Source organism: Drosophila novamexicana, unplaced genomic scaffold (genome assembly GCF_003285875.2).
Source record: "Drosophila novamexicana strain 15010-1031.04,08,12 unplaced genomic scaffold, DnovRS2.1 tig00000986-arrow-arrow-pilon, whole genome shotgun sequence".
NCBI lineage: Eukaryota > Metazoa > Arthropoda > Insecta > Diptera > Drosophilidae > Drosophila > Drosophila novamexicana.
In genome coordinates this window covers 606,241-622,993 of record NW_020824835.1, presented here as the reverse complement: position 1 = coordinate 622,993, position 16,753 = coordinate 606,241, and the positions used below count along the sequence as shown (strand labels likewise).

The following is a 16,753-nucleotide window of genomic DNA, read 5'->3' as shown; positions in this document are numbered from 1 at the left end:
CTGTCCTCATCCCCAGACACTGCATAACCAACCTGGATAGGAGCTGCAAGGAGAGTCTGCCGTGTTATGCTGACTCTGCTCTTTGAAGGATGCTGCCTGGCCTGTCATGGAAAACAACAACAACCATGACAGAAGTGGTTTTATTTGCCAACTACACCGAAGTTCCAAATTGCGCAAGAAACACAGAAAATCAAAAAAGAGGGATTGGGGAAAGAACATTGCAAGCGTGTGTTGTGTTACAAAAAAATGTTTAGCCACAACCCGAATAAAATTTTGCGCCTGAAGCCAGGCAGAGTTTGAACAACAGGCTGCGGCAGCATTCTAGACTTGACTTGGTTAAGTTGAGAGGTAAGGTCAGAAGAGAGATGGAACTGAAGTAAAGCAGTAATTAGGATTTCGTCTTCATCCTTCTACACAGAGTTAGCAATTGGATTATTTCCACTTTAAAAATGATTATGTGTGAAAAGCTAAGTTTAACTAGACTTTCTAAATTGCCTGAGCAATTTGAAAAAAAAAAAAAGCAAAAATAGTAATTTGATCCGAAACAATGCAGCTTTCTGATTATCAGGTAAATCGTCAAAATGAGAGTAGCTTTTGTATAAACATAAATTAAAAAGATAACCAACTGTAGTTAATTTATTTCATTTGTTTTTATAAATTTAATGCAATTATTTTGCCTTTTATTTTAACCTTTTTAAATTTGTTGCGTTATTTGCTTCGTTGGCAAAAACACGATATTTACTTATAAAATATCACATATACGCGTCGCATGATGAGGCTGGCACATATATCAAAACTCATTATTTTATTTCCCCTCTTTTTAATATCGCCATGGGACGAGTGAGACCAACGAACTCTGGGTAACTGGAAAGCAATTCTGTAGTCAGTATTTTCGCATATTATTAACTCTGCTAAGTATTGGGATTAGGCTGTCTGACCTACGAGTCTATCGGGAGTATTTTGAATTATTTATGTAAGCGAGTATGATGTAAAACTTATATAAATGATAAATTAAATGGAAATAAACAATTATTGAGAGTTATTTTACTTAGGAATTCGCAGATCCCAAATGCACAAAATCCACCCAGCCAATTACCTGCAACATCAGCCAAGTGCCAGATCCAATAAATTCTTACCCTGAGCTGTGATACATGAAACATGCAGACGCCAGGAGGATATAAAACACTTTTTGGGGGCTGTAAGGGGAAATGTTGCAACTGCATTCGTCCGATGTTGGTTGTGTCGTTGGTTTCCCTGTCGCTCGTTGGCTGCTTCCTGCTGCTGGTGTAAATTTAATGCAAATTAAATGGAATTTTCCTGCTTAAATTTATTGAATACGCATTGCTGCACACAACAAGAGGGGACCCAGGCAGGCTGCAGCTGGAAAATTGTGTATTTGTCACATAATTGGGACAAGGACTTTCTCTGGGTGCAGCAACGGGACATGCAGTCAATTGATAAAAAACTCTAAGGAAACAATCTCCAAGAGATAATTGGTAGTGGAAGTGGCCCCTAGAAGGGCTGCAGCGCTCAAAGTTATGCATGCCTCCTGCATCTGACGGCCTGAAATCGTTCGAATGACCCCACCCTGATACACACACACAGTCTCACAAGCAAATAGCATAACTTGTAATTCACTCGCTTTGCTCTGTTTGCTGTATAATGTTTGCCCTGTCGAAGTAACCCCGCCTCGAATCTCTGTTCTCCCTTAGTAATAATTTGCAAAATTATATTTACCAAGTATTTCGCCTTGCTCGTCTAATACATTTTCCCAGAGTCCCAGCGGTGCCTGCAAAGAAAACCCAAAAAGAGAATCAAATACGGTATTTTTGGTCAGGAGCCCCCTGCCCGTCATAAAATCTCAAATTATTGAAATGGAAAAACTGATTGTCGTGTGGTTTTTGCTTGAATAATAAAAACGTTTTATGGAGGTGCTTTTATGGCCCACTCCGTGGGTGGGCCTTCTGGTGAACTGGAATAGGGAAAGTTAAAAACAATTCAAGCAATCATATTGCACTTTTTTGCAAGTCTAAGAAGATCAACAAAATTTGCAAACTTTCTAGAAATCTATGTCTGACATCTGCGCTCTATAAGGACATAAGATCTTATCAGTTTTTCTCATTTTGTCCTTACTTAAATTTGATCTCCCCCTAATATAGGGTCCCTCTTATTGCATGTCTTGCTGCTTATTTGAAGCTAAATAAATATTTACCTGGCGAATTTTTAATTTAGGGCTCATTTGTGTGTATGTGAGTGCTGGAACCACATCACACGCACAGGTACACGCCCCATAAAGGCTGACATACCGACCCCTGGCCAAGAACAAGGAAATTAAATAAAAACGATGCCGAGTATAGTGTGCAGAGGTTGCTTAAAACATTTCAGTGCCTCGTTCGGTGTTTACACTTGCCTTTTATTAATTTTCGCATGCTGAGGCAGAAGTTTGTGTCCCCTCTGAATCCTTTTATCAACAAGGACGGTATGTTGACATTTCTGGATTAAAGGAAACCCAGTTTATCCCTTTGCTAATCCATCGGCCCACCTTCTACGAAAACTCAAGGGGCATCACATTGGGAATATGGCTTTCTCATGCTTCATCTTGTTTGGGTACACTTTTCGCATCTGGAATCAGATTATGTGCTTACTGTTATGTTGATGCTGTGCCTCGATTTGCATGCAAATATCCGTATCCCCCTCGAAGGAGGCGTGGGCCATTCGCCCGGCAGGTTTGTCAAGGTGAATTCATTGCCACGTAAATAAAGTGAAAAGAAATTCCAGTGCCACAGAAAATTTATTTTCTTCTGCCTTAGGCACTCAACTGATTGCACTCAACAATTTGCGTAAGCAATAGGAAATAACAACAAATTAATTGAGTATTAATAGCACATTTGTGGCATCTGCTTTTCATATTAACTGAACAGCTTTACGGCCTCTCATAAATAAGGTAAATAATTAGGTGCCCGTTGGGAACTTTTTGGAAACTTTGAAAGCAGCTGGGTTAGTCGTGGGTGTAACGAGGAGTCCGAACTGCCTTTAAATATTTCTGGAGAACAATACTGAATACTTTGTATTCTTAGCAATGCTTAAAATCCCTGAGAAATGTTTTCAGAAGAGAAGCATTTCTATTGTTAGAACTTATTCATATTTATTTTAAGTGTGTTTATATAATGCCCAATTCAAAAGAAATTATTAAAGTTGTAAACAAGGGTTAATATTGTTCAAAAGTCAAAACAATGCCAAAACCAAGACATCAGCACAATCTTTTCACACAGAAAAAAAGTGAACAAAACAATTGAAACAAAGGAAGTCCAATAAAAAGCATACAAATTTAAGTAATTATTCAAGACCAAAATTCATTAACCTCCAGCAAGCGCTGCGATTTATGTCGCATTCTTCGACACTGCTCGAATTAGGTGACAATAGCAAAGTTGATGGTTAAGGTTTTCGGCTGTTGTTTCTTGGGAGTCTAGAAGAACATAACTCCTTAAGCCTCGCAGTCTCTAAAACTACCACGAAATGACAAGAGAAATGTGGTCCAAGGAGGCGGACAGCTGAATGCTGAATGCTTGTTTCGTGTATTTGCCTTGTCTTGGCATATCTCAGACCTTAGCACATCCCCTCAACGTGACTGGCAATATACGAAACAGCACGGAAGCAATTCACACAATGCAAATTTGCTAGTCAAGTTGAGCACTTCCTGTTGTTTTTGTACCTTCCCTTTCCTTCGCATCAGAACTTTCATACAGACAAAGTATGAGAAGGTGGTTGGTAATTTTTCTCAGCCCTTTTCCCGGTTTTCATATAAGCAAAGTCTATTAAAGATGATTTATATGGAATATATTTCTACCTTGGCTGTTATGGATAAACTTTTTGCAGGCACCCAATAAATTTTGAAGAAACGGAACGCAAATCACAACAAACTTTACCAACAAGCAACAAATTCTTTTAAATAAAATCTTATTGGCTTTTCCATGTATTACTTTCAGAAATTTGTGAAATGGTTCAGACTGTTTTACATAATATTCCAATCCTCAGTAGTATGGGACGCTCCACTTGTCTAGCTAATTTTTCATTTTTAATGAGCTCCGAGCCACCTCCTTTTTCCTTTCTTTCTTCGTCTCCGCCTTCGCTCACCTGAACCTATGGCAAGCTCTAAGTCGATTATCCGCTTCTTTCTGCGCTTTTCAGCAGCACGTGGTACTGTGCTTTAAGCTGGAAAATTCTGTGAGTCGCCTTATTAATGACAGCAGTTTAAGTGCTCATTATTCTTTGTCCCCGCTAAGCACTTCACACTGCATAGACAGCCACGCCCTGCGGAAATGATGTTGTCACCAAGTCAAATCGCTTTATATCCGCTCCGGGGGAAATGACTCGGACATGGACTAAGCTTTAGCTCAGTGTGTACACCTGCTTTGCTTTAGTGCTCTATATTATTTCCCCTTTTAACATTTCTTTCACTCCCGACTTTATTCTGCGATGCTCTTGGCAAGTTTCAATTATAAACACTCTAAAATTGGCTTAGTGCACTGCGCTTTATGGCCAGAACGTGCGTGGGATTGGCAACAAACGGAAGCTGCCTGCAATCAGTTGAAGAGAGTTAAGAGCGTGGGCCAGGGGGGATTTCCTGCATTGGCTGTCGGGTTAGCGACAGTTGAAAGGGTAGAGCAATCCCGTTGTTTTTTTCTGTGATGCTAGTTGATGTAAATCAAAAGGGATGGTCGAAATCTGTTGAGACTGAACCCTGAAGATAAACATCGATTTCAAAATATTGCCTATAACTCTGAAATACTTATGAGTCTACTTCTCAATCGTTACAGTCAGATTAAGCTGGTCCATCTAGGTTATCAGCAAAACTCATCGAATAAAATAAAGTTATAGTGTGAAATAATAAGAACAATGAAGATATACTGTAGAAACCTGTCCCTGGGTTCTCATTATATTCTTGAAACAAAAAGGAGCAACCTTTTTTGGTTGGTACGCGCAAAACCAACACAAGTCATAAAAGGGAATTGAAATAGTTTATGGGCCCATTAAAAGATTTGGACGGTAGTCGATCAGGAGCACCAGAGCGAAGACAGGTCAAGCTGCAAATGGCAAACAGCAAACGAAAAAGGCAAGAAAACGTAAAACATGCAGAGAGAACAGCATCAGAACCAAAGAAGTCGTCAAATAGTCTGGACAACTGTCATAGGTGGCAGCTGAAAAAAAGACAAAAAAAGGGGGGACAGGGGCATAAACAAACAATGCAAAAACTGAAACACAACAAATTGTAAAAAAAACAAGAAGGAGGGAGTTTCCGACTAGGGGACACCCTGAACCCTCTTATTCCAAGACCAAATGCATATATATATTCTATTTTAGAAGCTATTTGTCAAGTTTGGTGACTGTAGCTCTTATTATTTACCAAAATTGCCCAAAAAACAGGATATCTATATCGATTTTTATCGATTGATTGGAAACGGAGCAAGTTATCGATTATCGGAAACAAACTCGATCTGCGCAGGAGCTAGGAGCATCTACATCTAAAGTCATTCAAGTCTCTAGCCCTTATAGGTTCTAAGATCCTTGCGTTCATACATACGGACGGACGGACAGACAGACGGACATGGCTAGATCGACTCGGCTATTGATGCTGACCAAGAATATATATACTTTATGGGGTCGGAGATGCTTCCTTCTGCATGTTACATACATTTGGCTTTCGCACAAATACAATACATCCTTATATCCATTTTTAATGGGTTCAGGGTAAAAAAGTTACTTTGGCAGGGCTCTAACTCGCAACTAACCGCACTACATGCCGCCGTCTCTACTCAACAGCCACACCACCCAAAAAAATAAAAAATAAAATAGCTTCCTCCCGACATACAACGCCACTTGCCACCGCCTCTACTCAACAGCCACATCTATAATTGCGTCTTACTGAGAAAAAAAAAACTAATTAAAATAGCAGCAGTGAAAACAATACAATGGAAGTGAATATGTGTGTGAATATGTGTGTGCACATGTATACAGAAATTCTTGGATTTTGAGTCGCAAACACGTGCGTAGTCAAAATACCGAAAAACAAAACAAAAACCGATCTTAATGAACTTTTCTATAGTATATCTTATTGTACCATAGAATATTTGTGTATACCCAAAAATTGCATTAAAATTGTAGCTTCAATTGGTGGGCAATAGAAGTTGGGTTATTTACTTGATTTATAGCTATGAGGTAGTAGCGGGGATGTGGCGATAGGTATTAAATGAAAGAATATAGAATACTATTCTAGAGTAAACATGTCACTTTTGGTGGCTCTTATTATTTACCCAATTTGCTCAAAAAACAGGATTTCGATAGCGACTTTTATCGATCACTTGAAAACACGACAAGTTATCGAATATCGGAAACAAACTTGATCTTCGCGGGCACTAGGAGGACCTACAGCTAAAATTTCAATGGGTTCAGGGTATAAAAAGCTACAAAAGTTTTTTAATTGGGTAGTGGAAACAGGATGTGTATACTGACGAAGGCTGGCAGACGGACGAAGGTAATGCCAAAATGAAAAATTGTTGCAGCTTGTATGTGTTTTGCTTCTTGAAACCAACATGCATCGCAAAAAGCAAACTAACTAAACTCTTAACAGTCAGAAAAGTCAACAGTTTTGTATATTTACCAACATATACAGGCTTTAAGTCTTTAAGTTCTTATGACTTTAATATAAGCGTGTTTTTGAATGCATATTTTTGGCTTCATCACACAAGAATTTAAGCTTCGCTTCGGATTTCTTCCTTTCCCCTAGACTGACCACTCAGACCCTATCATTATTCTTTTCTGGTTGAGCAAAATTAATGAGCTCGTCGGGGACAAGGACTGGGTCAGAAGCAGAAGCAACTGCTTCTGTGGTTTGTTTGAAGTGGTCTGGCCAAATGAACTTGTTGGAGATTGTCCGGTTAGTTGACTCTATACCAAAGTGTGGCAAATGGACCACACTATACATTTATTTATAAATGCTTGTGGACTTTGTTTGGAATTTTCTGCGATAAGGTATGTAGATGCATACAATATACGATATGTCTCTGCATGAAATTTGCATAAAATCCAACCCAAGGTAGAAGAGAAAGAAAAACAGACACATCTTAGGGGTCATAACAAGCTATCAATGGCAGCTAAGCAGAGTGAAAATTGCATTTGAGCTCGTTTATTTCCCTTATACAAGAATGCAAAGAGCAAAAAAATGAGCAATAAAAAAGGGTCAATTGCTTCAATTGGGTCGACCTGGTGCCCAAGGATTGTATTAAAATCGATAAATGGAAATAGAATTAGGTAGCAGATTCTTTAGGCTCCAGTCATCCAGGAAAGATATATCGAAGCAAAATATAAAAATTCTTTCTTGTCCAATTTTTCCGCAAATTCCCAGAACTAGCATAGTTCTGTTCGACTTATCCTCGCACGTGCAATACGTTCAGATGGGCTTTCAAAAAATACAAAGCGATACAAACGATGTAAGATGTTGGCCAAGTTGTATGTAGTTTCCATTACAGCACTACAGTAGACTGAAGTGCACGCGGTTGAAGTGTCAAAGGGATCAGTTGCGTGTTGGTGCGGACTGCGACTGTGGGCTGTGATTGCCAGTCACTCAGCTAGTCGGAAGCTTTTTGTTGTCGCTGGCACGCACAATTAAGCTACTAAAAACACATCAAACAAAGCGACGAGCGACGGAAAAGGCAGAAAATTGCAATACAGTTCACACGCACAGGAAGCATACGAGTCAGGGCTGCGTATACGTAATTTCCGAAGACCCTTTTTCAGCCACCCTCTCACTCAACCATCCTCTGTGGGCTACCCTGTCTAAGCCAGATGGATAGCAGAGTGTTTAAGTTGGCACGGGAGGACCAGAGCATCCAAGCATCCGAAAAACCAATGAAAAAGTTGAAGTGATACGGCTATGGACACTGCATTGTGCAACACGCATCCTGCCACAGCCGCAAACAACCGAACAACCGCAATAGCAACATGGTTGCCGACTCTTAAGCCGCAGAGAAAAATTGAATTTCATATCCTAACACAATTGATGAAGTGCATCATACTTGAATCCTCACTCTGCCATGCATTGCAAGAGTATTATACACCCCCAAATAAAATGCACTTGCAACAACGAAACACGCTATTTGGCTCGCCATCTATTCTTTATGTTTGGGCAGGGGGTGGAGGGAGTCGACTCGAGTTTTCGCCTAATGTGCGAGCAGCAGCTGCTTATCGGGACACATCATGCCCACGTTATTTGCTTCCTTTTTCCTTCGAACCCCTCTCTGTTCATCAACTGGAAGTGCCCTCCATTTGTTTGGCACGCTTTCCCCCCTCTGTTTGTTCTTCTGCTTTGCTTGTTGATATTGCACGAGATACAACATCATAACATAACTAAGGAACATCTCCAACGTCGTTTCTGTTTATTTTTTTAGTGCAAATTTAACAATTCTTGCTGGCTGGAAAATTTTTTACAGCTTTGACACCATTCTAGTTTACCATTGTACTTTTAACTAAGCCAGGAATAATACAACTGTTTAAATGTAATAATTAAATTGCACAATGTTCTGATCATATGGAACTACCTGTGAATATATTCTATTACGAAATACGAAAAAAGCTAAGTTGTGATGAGACTGACTTCATGTCATTAGACTATCATATGGATTTAATTTCATTAAGCTATTAAGCACAACAACCTCTTAATGTACATTCGGTCGCACACTAAGATTTTTGCTGTCCACTTGTTAAGGCTCTTTTTGTGCCATCTTATGCCATAATTTTATTTCATAAGCATTATCATTTCATTAGCCATACACACATAATCAAACGTAATAACAAGGAATACATACAGAAATCGTCTAAGTAAATGTTTGCAAAAACTTTGTTGATCAACAAAAAAAGGCAAAGAGAGGGACGTAGACGACGCCGATTAACCTTAGCAACACGTACTGAATTGTTATTGCATTGAACGCGGGGGAGCAAAGCCGAAGGATAGAGAATAAAAGCAAAACCAACAACAATCCTAAAAACTATTAACAAAGCAAACAAAACAAACAAAGTCAAACAAAAGGTCCACACAAAATGTAGTGTGCCACGAGGCGCACACACAAAGAGACACATGACTGCGTGTAGAGACAATGTGTAAGGACAAAAAAGGAGACAAAACAAAATATGAAAACAAGTTAAGTCAGTCAGCAACAGTTGACAATAAACGACTAAGCGTCACCCTACGAAATGAAAATCAATGTCAGGACTAAAAGTTCCATTAAATGAAGCAGACCTTCATATTAAAACTGAGTAGCTGCATCGCACCTTCCACTTCATAGAAAGATCTACAAATCTGTAACATTTTGTTGAAATGTTGTTGAATTGCTGCACCTTCCATCTGTGGTAGTATAATAGTAATGCCATATTTCTTGTGCTGCCTTCCTCTCAGTCTCCGGTTGGGCATGTCAATTGCATCATTAATAATGGCATTTGCCATTGGTCTACTCCAGACACGGTCCAGCTGCCTGGCCATACATTAGGATACATGTCAAACACTGCGTGCCGACTGTTGAGTAATGGTTCGCACATACGCCAAGAGCCTTACAGACAATGAACTCCAAGCTAGCCCTGTGGACAAGGGGAAGAAGCTGTATCGACAGAGCTGCTCGAATGAAGCAACTTTGGTTGGGCCCCTACTTCTGTAAGTACTCAAGTGGGAACGTGCTTTGCATTGCAAATCAGCCCAATCAATTCCAACTTCAGCCCAACTCCCGACTCCCTCTATCTGGTAGGAGGGGAGCATCTGCTCAGCTGTTCACCTTTACGTTCCCTTCCACATTGCGTATACGCAATTTTTCAATTTGCTGCAATTTAATTGAATTGTGGACAGCCCGTCGCATCGTAAATACCAAAAGCACTTCTTATTAAACAAATTAGCAGCTCTACAGTGGCTGCTTACAGTATTCCCCGAGACACTGCCGATGACTTGCCTTAATTTACAGGTAGCCACAGCAGGCAAAAAGCCAACAAGATTTATGCGCCGCCTCTCAAGCGTACTATATTCTCTCGTTAATAACAGAAAATGTACGCATTGTGTTGCCCTCCGCCAGCTTCACTCCCTTCTCCCCTGGCTTCGCTAACGGGACCTGTTCGGAACAGGCAAAGCCCATAAATATGTTGATGTTGGTTTTGGTTAGGTTCGAGGCTCTGTGTGTGTTGGATGTTACACATCCTAATTACATTTTAACATCAAGGCAAGGCATTTGGCACTTTTTGCGCGAGACCTCAAAGAAGATCGTCTGACCCACGCTCCACAGCTGTCTGACTGCGCCGTTTTACAGACTCAAGCAGGATATTGAGTAATTTAGATAGCTTTAATAGTGCATTAATTTTGCTTATTTGAGGAATAACAAATAAATGTTTTAAAAAACTTGTGAACATCTCCATAAATAATAATGAATATGCTTTGCTTGGGATGATGATTAGGTACGAAACCCTTCTCCCACTACGAATATGTCAATAACATACTTAATTTGACACAACCAAATGCTCCTGAATGTGCTCACACTTAATAAAGAGTGTCCAATTCTATAATCTATTTAAGCCAGTTGATTTATTTACAATTCTGTGCATCCAGAGGCAACGACAGGAGGAACAAAAATGTAGTCTGTAAAATTAGAAAACTTCATGCTCTTTGGCATATGTACAAAATATTCCCTCCTTCCCTTGCCACGCCCAGCCATCAGTTGTCGTCTTAGCAGCCAATAAGCCGCACCTAAACTCATAGTCAGAAAGTGTGCACTATGATACTGATGCTCGAGTCAGTGGGACGGGTGTCTGGCCCAGACTGTTATTGGGGCTCGAGATTGCCGCACAAGCCGGTGAGGACCATACAATGGGACATAATTGTAATTGTGAGGGAAACAGTTGGACTGGAATCAAGAAACGCGAAGACAGTTGGCACGCTTCCAAATGGGCCCCTCAGCTGGCAAATGGAGCATGGAGCGCTTCTGGTAATAGTTGTAGTTCACTTTTCAGCTCAACTTCTTAAACTCATTTCTATTAAAGTCGAACCATTTTAATATTTAAATATCATTCGTACAGCCAAAATAGTTCAGCACAGAATTTTACGACCAGGATGAATTATTCAGCAGGCGACAAAAATAATAGTTTGGATATGGCTTGCCAGTGTTCCCAAATCTTAGATCGAGCCTGTAGGCTGTTCCGTTGGCTGAAGTGGTTTGCATATGAAAATCCCTTTAAAGCACACACGTTGACTCAAGTGGTATGAAAGGAAAGTCGAAGGGGACTCAGCGTGGACTGCAAGGTATTGACGGCACTGGCATAGACTTTGACTGAACCTTAACAGGATTTGAATGAGCTCTAGTCGAGACCGAGAAAGGCGGCATTAAATATGCAAATTAAAGTGCAGCCAGGTGAGTAGTTGGAGCCACACTCAGACCAGGACGCAAGAGCCACTTGAACGTTAATTTTCCGGCTCCAGTTGGTGGCGCCCATAAGTATGCAAACGTTTGTATCAAGCCCCAACTTTAATTCGCCTGAACGCCATTCACATTTTGCAAATTTTGCGCATACGGCACATGTGCCCAAGAACAACAACAAGCACGTGGATGTGTTTGTGTAAAAGCCATAAATTTTGCTGGCAGAGACACGTCGAAATTCAAATTTACTTCGTTGGTATTCGTATGACTCTCTCCGGCTGGCCAAAGGCATGGATAAACCCATAGAAGGTACCACAGATATTTTCTTTCCTCTTGTTACCAGTTGACTGTTGTTGTATCTGTTTTGATGAAATGCAAATTTATAAACAGAAAACTTGAATTGAGTAACGGGAAAACAGAGGAAACAAAAACGTCATAACAAATATGACAAAGCAGGCGGGTGAATGAACAAATGATATGCAAGTCGTTCGATAGCAGAGTCTGAAAAGAATAAAGTTTGGCCTTAAATACCGAATATAAAAATGAAGGGCTGAAGATAACAGTGAAGATGATTTGAAATTCAAAACATGTTACCAGCTTTGTAATTTCTTATTAATTAGATGCATTTTCGTTTACGTTGATTTATGGCTACATACCTTAAGCCTCTTTCCTCACATTGTTAAATCACCTCAAAATGCCACAAAGAATAAAGTAAATTTGTAAAGCTGGGACCAGACAAAGCCGGGTCTCTGACCTCGAGAGGCAAGGAACGAGCTCTTTACTGTAGCTGCTTATAATATCCCAAGAGTGCAAAAGAGATGACAATGGGTTTCAGCTATATAATAAAATCAAAGTCAACCCCTCGCCTTGCAGTTGACGGGATTCTCCTTTTCACACAGCCAACAATGACATTGGCATCAGCTGCGACTTGGGGATGCCTCTTGGGGGATAATGAGTTTTTTCTTGGCCCACTCAAATTTACAATTTAATAAGAATCAGAGCTAAGCTAATTAATTATACATAGGTAATCAGCAGATTTTCAACAGTCGACAAGTTGTGAAAAAATTCGCAGTGTATCTTTAAATTACCTGGCCAACCTGTTGGGCCTTCTTATCCTCTGTCTGCATATTATCCGCAAATCCATTTATTGTATGCCCTTCTGAGTCCAATTGAAGCCAGAAATCCTTCTGTCAAAACCCAATACCAATGCCATTCACGATTGAGAATTCTCAACAAAAAAGAGGCAACAGAATGGAAGTCTCTCACACAATGGACATATATGCAATACAATCAGTTATGCGAATGTGAAAAGTATAAGCGGCAGGTTTTCATATTCAACCTGACACTGAGAAATGATTTCAATTTCTCACCTCGCCCCTTTCGGGCAGTCCTCCCGCTCAACATGGAAATCCAATTGGTGCTGCGACGTGGTTGTGAGACTTAAACCGTTGCCACAACTGATTTTGGCTTTCGCTCTCCAGCTCTTAGTCTCTTTCTCTCAGAGGATGTCTGTCAGTTTCGCACCTGCCAAATGCCCACTCGAGAAGGAGCAAGTTTCTCTGATGCTCCTTCCAATCGCTTTCAGAGCCTTAGACTCTTCAGCCAGCTACTGAGAATGAATTGTATTTTTCGTTTTAAATTCACATCAATCTTGAAATCTGGTTTTTCGTTTCCTGTTCGTTAGAGACAGGTCTTCGTATCGAGTACGGACTGTTCGGTTGAGCATTGGAAATAACAGGTTTGTTAGTTGTTTCATGAGAAAGGGGAAGGAAATTGCTTGGGTGTTTAAATCGCTTGCAATCAATCCCCGAATTGCCGGCTGTTAAAATGATAAACGCCCAGTTGGGCTTATAGACTTCTATTCAGCCTAAGCCACCTGGTTGCTGGTGAGGGTGGGTAAGCGCAGTGCAACAATTTTGTTGTTGACGAAGGAATTTCGGATCGATATTGCAGCTAATGATTTTATTGAACATTGTGCAGATGGAGCTGGTACTTATTGTGCAGATGGTGCAAATGGTGTCTCAATTAGAACTGAAATAGAAATAAAAAAAAAACTAAAACTTTATTTTGCTTATCTGCATTGCTGTTTCTGATGATATTGTATGTGATAGTTCAATTTAGTCGAACCATATTAATGTAAACATTTACTGTAGCTTAATTGTATTTTGGCTGATGTATCTATTTATAGGATATATGGCCAATTTCTGGTACATGTGTATGTAAGCAACTGAAAACAACAAGAATTGTGTACACAAATTGGAATTGTTTATAGCTGCGTATAAGAAAATGAAATAAAATTGTATTTCTAGAATGCTATTAAGCAAACACAATATTTTTCCGCACGGGGATTATTCGCTTAATGTACTCAGCTACAATCCAATGATATAAAATGATGTGACCTTCCATCTGTAAATGCAAACGGATGAAAACAGGCCTTATTGAAGCCTTTCTCTTTTAATTCACAGATTGTTTGCTTGCCAATTTGCGTTGCCAACAGCAACAAAGCAAACTCGCATTGTTGCTCATGCAAATGTTTATCGTCAACTGCTGCGGGCTGTGTGCTCTCATATTAACTTGATTGTTGACTTCCAATTTTAATGTGGCTAACTTTAGTTAGCCATCAAAAACACCAAATGTTGCTGCAAAGCAACCGAAAGATAAACATTTCAAGCCTCGTCCTTAGATTGCAAAAGTAGCTCAAAGGCAGGGCCCAGATTGCAAGCCTGTCCCTCATAGAATGCCACTGACTGACAGAATGACAAAATGACACTGTGACAGTCGCACACGAACGTCCCACTTCAGCTCTGAGGCTGTCACTGAGCAATATGCGCAAGTGTCGAGCCAACATTACTCGTCCTCTGTATTATGTCCTTTGGGCATGCAATGTGAATGTGCTTACCCCCGCTGCCTCCTTGAGCACCCGAAGACATCATCATTACGCAGCAGACCCATGACACTTGGCTTGCCGCACCAGGCAGTATCAGCTGCGCTCCTATCAGAGGCACCTCCATTTGTTTCGTTTTAAGCTGGCGGAAGCGATTGAACCACAAAATGGCGAAGCATATTCCGTGCCGACAGACAACTGTCAGCCAAATCAGACTCGTTGCAGGGAGCACGTTTTGTCTGGTTTCTTGTTAATGATGATGACAGCGAAAGGTGTTTGCCTCTTTGTGTTGCTGTCGTTGCTGCTGTTGTTGACAAAAACCACTTGGACAACCTTACATTTTCAGCGCTTATCTATGGCGATAATAAAGTCAACATATGTCACTTCTTTCTCTATCTCACTCTCTTTCTTTTTCTGTTCTCTTTGCTGCGAAATTTGTGCCACAAGTGGAAACAAACACTGCAAGAGGCGACATGTGTTTGTCAGCGTGTCAAGCGGCCGAGCTCACAGCACGAGTACAAAATACAAAAATATAATAATATGCAGGAGTGGGGTATGTGGATGTCCCTGATATGGTTTGAAATACGTCAAGAAATTGTCGCAGATAGTTTGTGTTCGCATGCTTGTTGGACTTAACAGTTGCCACATAATACACAAGGGCCACATTATTGTAGGTGACTATTTTAAATAAGCTGTAAACAAATTCTTTTAACTTAGACTTAAAATTTGAAAGATACAAATAAGTTAACATTCTATTGGCAACTGTCGGGTTCGCAGAAGTCAAATATCTGGTAAGTTTTTACTTTGTTTTAGATTGATAGATAAAAGATATAAATCAAGTATTTGTCGATGATACATATTGAAACAGAAAATGGAATACAAGCTAATACACAAATTCACAAAAGCTACGACGATAGAAGAATCTCATTTCTAGCACACATTTGCGATGTTTTGTAAATTATGCTCCCAAAAATCTAATATACATTTGAGGAAATGTGTTCTTTGTAATGTGTGGCTAATTACGCTGAGCATAGACAAAAATGGATGAAACCTCCACTCCCAGGCAACGACATGCCATGTGGTCGCAAATGGACAACACGCGATTTAAGTGCCGCAAAAGTGCCTTAACAATTATTATGACAGCAGATAACCATCGCACACACACGCACAAGACAGGTCACAAACACAGAATCAAACATAGAAGCACTTGACAGCTGCTTATTTTTAGCTGCACACACTGCGTATACGTAATGTGATAGTTGCTTTTAATTGAATGTGACTTGGCTCAAGTTAAACTCAGCAACTGCTATTAAAACTTGATATACATAATTTTCTTAGCCTTCCAGCTTTCATTTCACCCTCCTCTTCCATGTCTTCAGGTTGCCCGTGTTAGTGTAATTCACCTGGTTTTCATTGTTATGTCAAATGCGACTTATATGAAAACATTCCTGAAGCCGTTCACTTTGTTGTTTACTATGCTTTTGTTATTATTACAGCTGTGTAAGCTTTTTGTCTGTTTCTTTGTATCAACGTAGCCAAGACAAACAACATACATATAATGCCCACGCGCTGATGAATTGACAGATAATTAAATATGCCAAAATGCCAACTGACGGGCTGAACGTAACGCAACGTTCTACTTGTGGGTGGATGGCTTTAAGGTTGAATGACAGTCGGACATATTGACAGTACAGCTGGCACCGCATGCGCCATAGAGAGAGAGAGAGAGAGAGAGAGAGAGAGATAGAGAGAGAGAGAGAGAAAGGATACGGGAAATGATATGAGACAAGTTGGGACTTATGTACAAAGCGAGATTTGCATATTGATACATGTGGCAATTGCTTGCAAATGAATTGCTTTCAATACAAATTTGCAACAGCTGCAAATGTTGATTGATTTGAGAATATAAACTACAAATACAATGAGCTGATCAGGCCTAATCACTTTTTCTTTCACATTCATAGGTATTTAAAGCGACATGTCCTAGATTTAGAAGTCTAACTTTTAACGTTTTAAAATAAAAGCAAACAAACAGAAGTTATTTTGTCAGTTATTTAGTCTTCACTTTGTTCCACACCAAGTTAAATGTATTCTTGAATAGATTCGGGGCTTATAGTTCGATATTAATAAAATATTTGGGGCATAAATATGCCTTCCAATAAAAATAAAAAACAAATCGCAGGGCTCTGGCTCTTATGTTCAGCTAACTCTAATAATGCTTAACTCTTCTGCGTATGGTCTTGATCTTTACGTGGTCGGAGATGCTGACTTCTGCCTGTTAAATAGATGTCCACAAAACCAAACCATTTTCAAAGGGTTCACGCTATAATTAGTTTACTTCAGTGCAATATGTGTTGTCTTAATGCCTTACACATTTCTAAAATTCTTATAATTTTTGTAATAGCTGATCTATAATTTGATAAATTTC

General features: G+C 39.8%; 1 protein-coding gene across 3 annotated transcripts in view; it reads right to left on the bottom strand.

The window, feature by feature from the left end:
* The window catches only part of LOC115765657, a 64,206-nt gene that overhangs the window by 13,468 nt on the left and 33,985 nt on the right, over window positions 1-16,753 (bottom strand). For 2 of the 3 annotated variants that reach the window (XM_030709315.1, XM_030709314.1), the window contains one exon: window positions 1,738-1,789. The exons of the other annotated variant lie outside the window; for it this stretch is intronic. The gene's annotated coding sequence lies outside the window, so the exon portion shown is untranslated. The remainder of the gene's footprint in view (window positions 1-1,737; window positions 1,790-16,753) is intronic. 3 annotated transcript variants of the gene reach the window in all.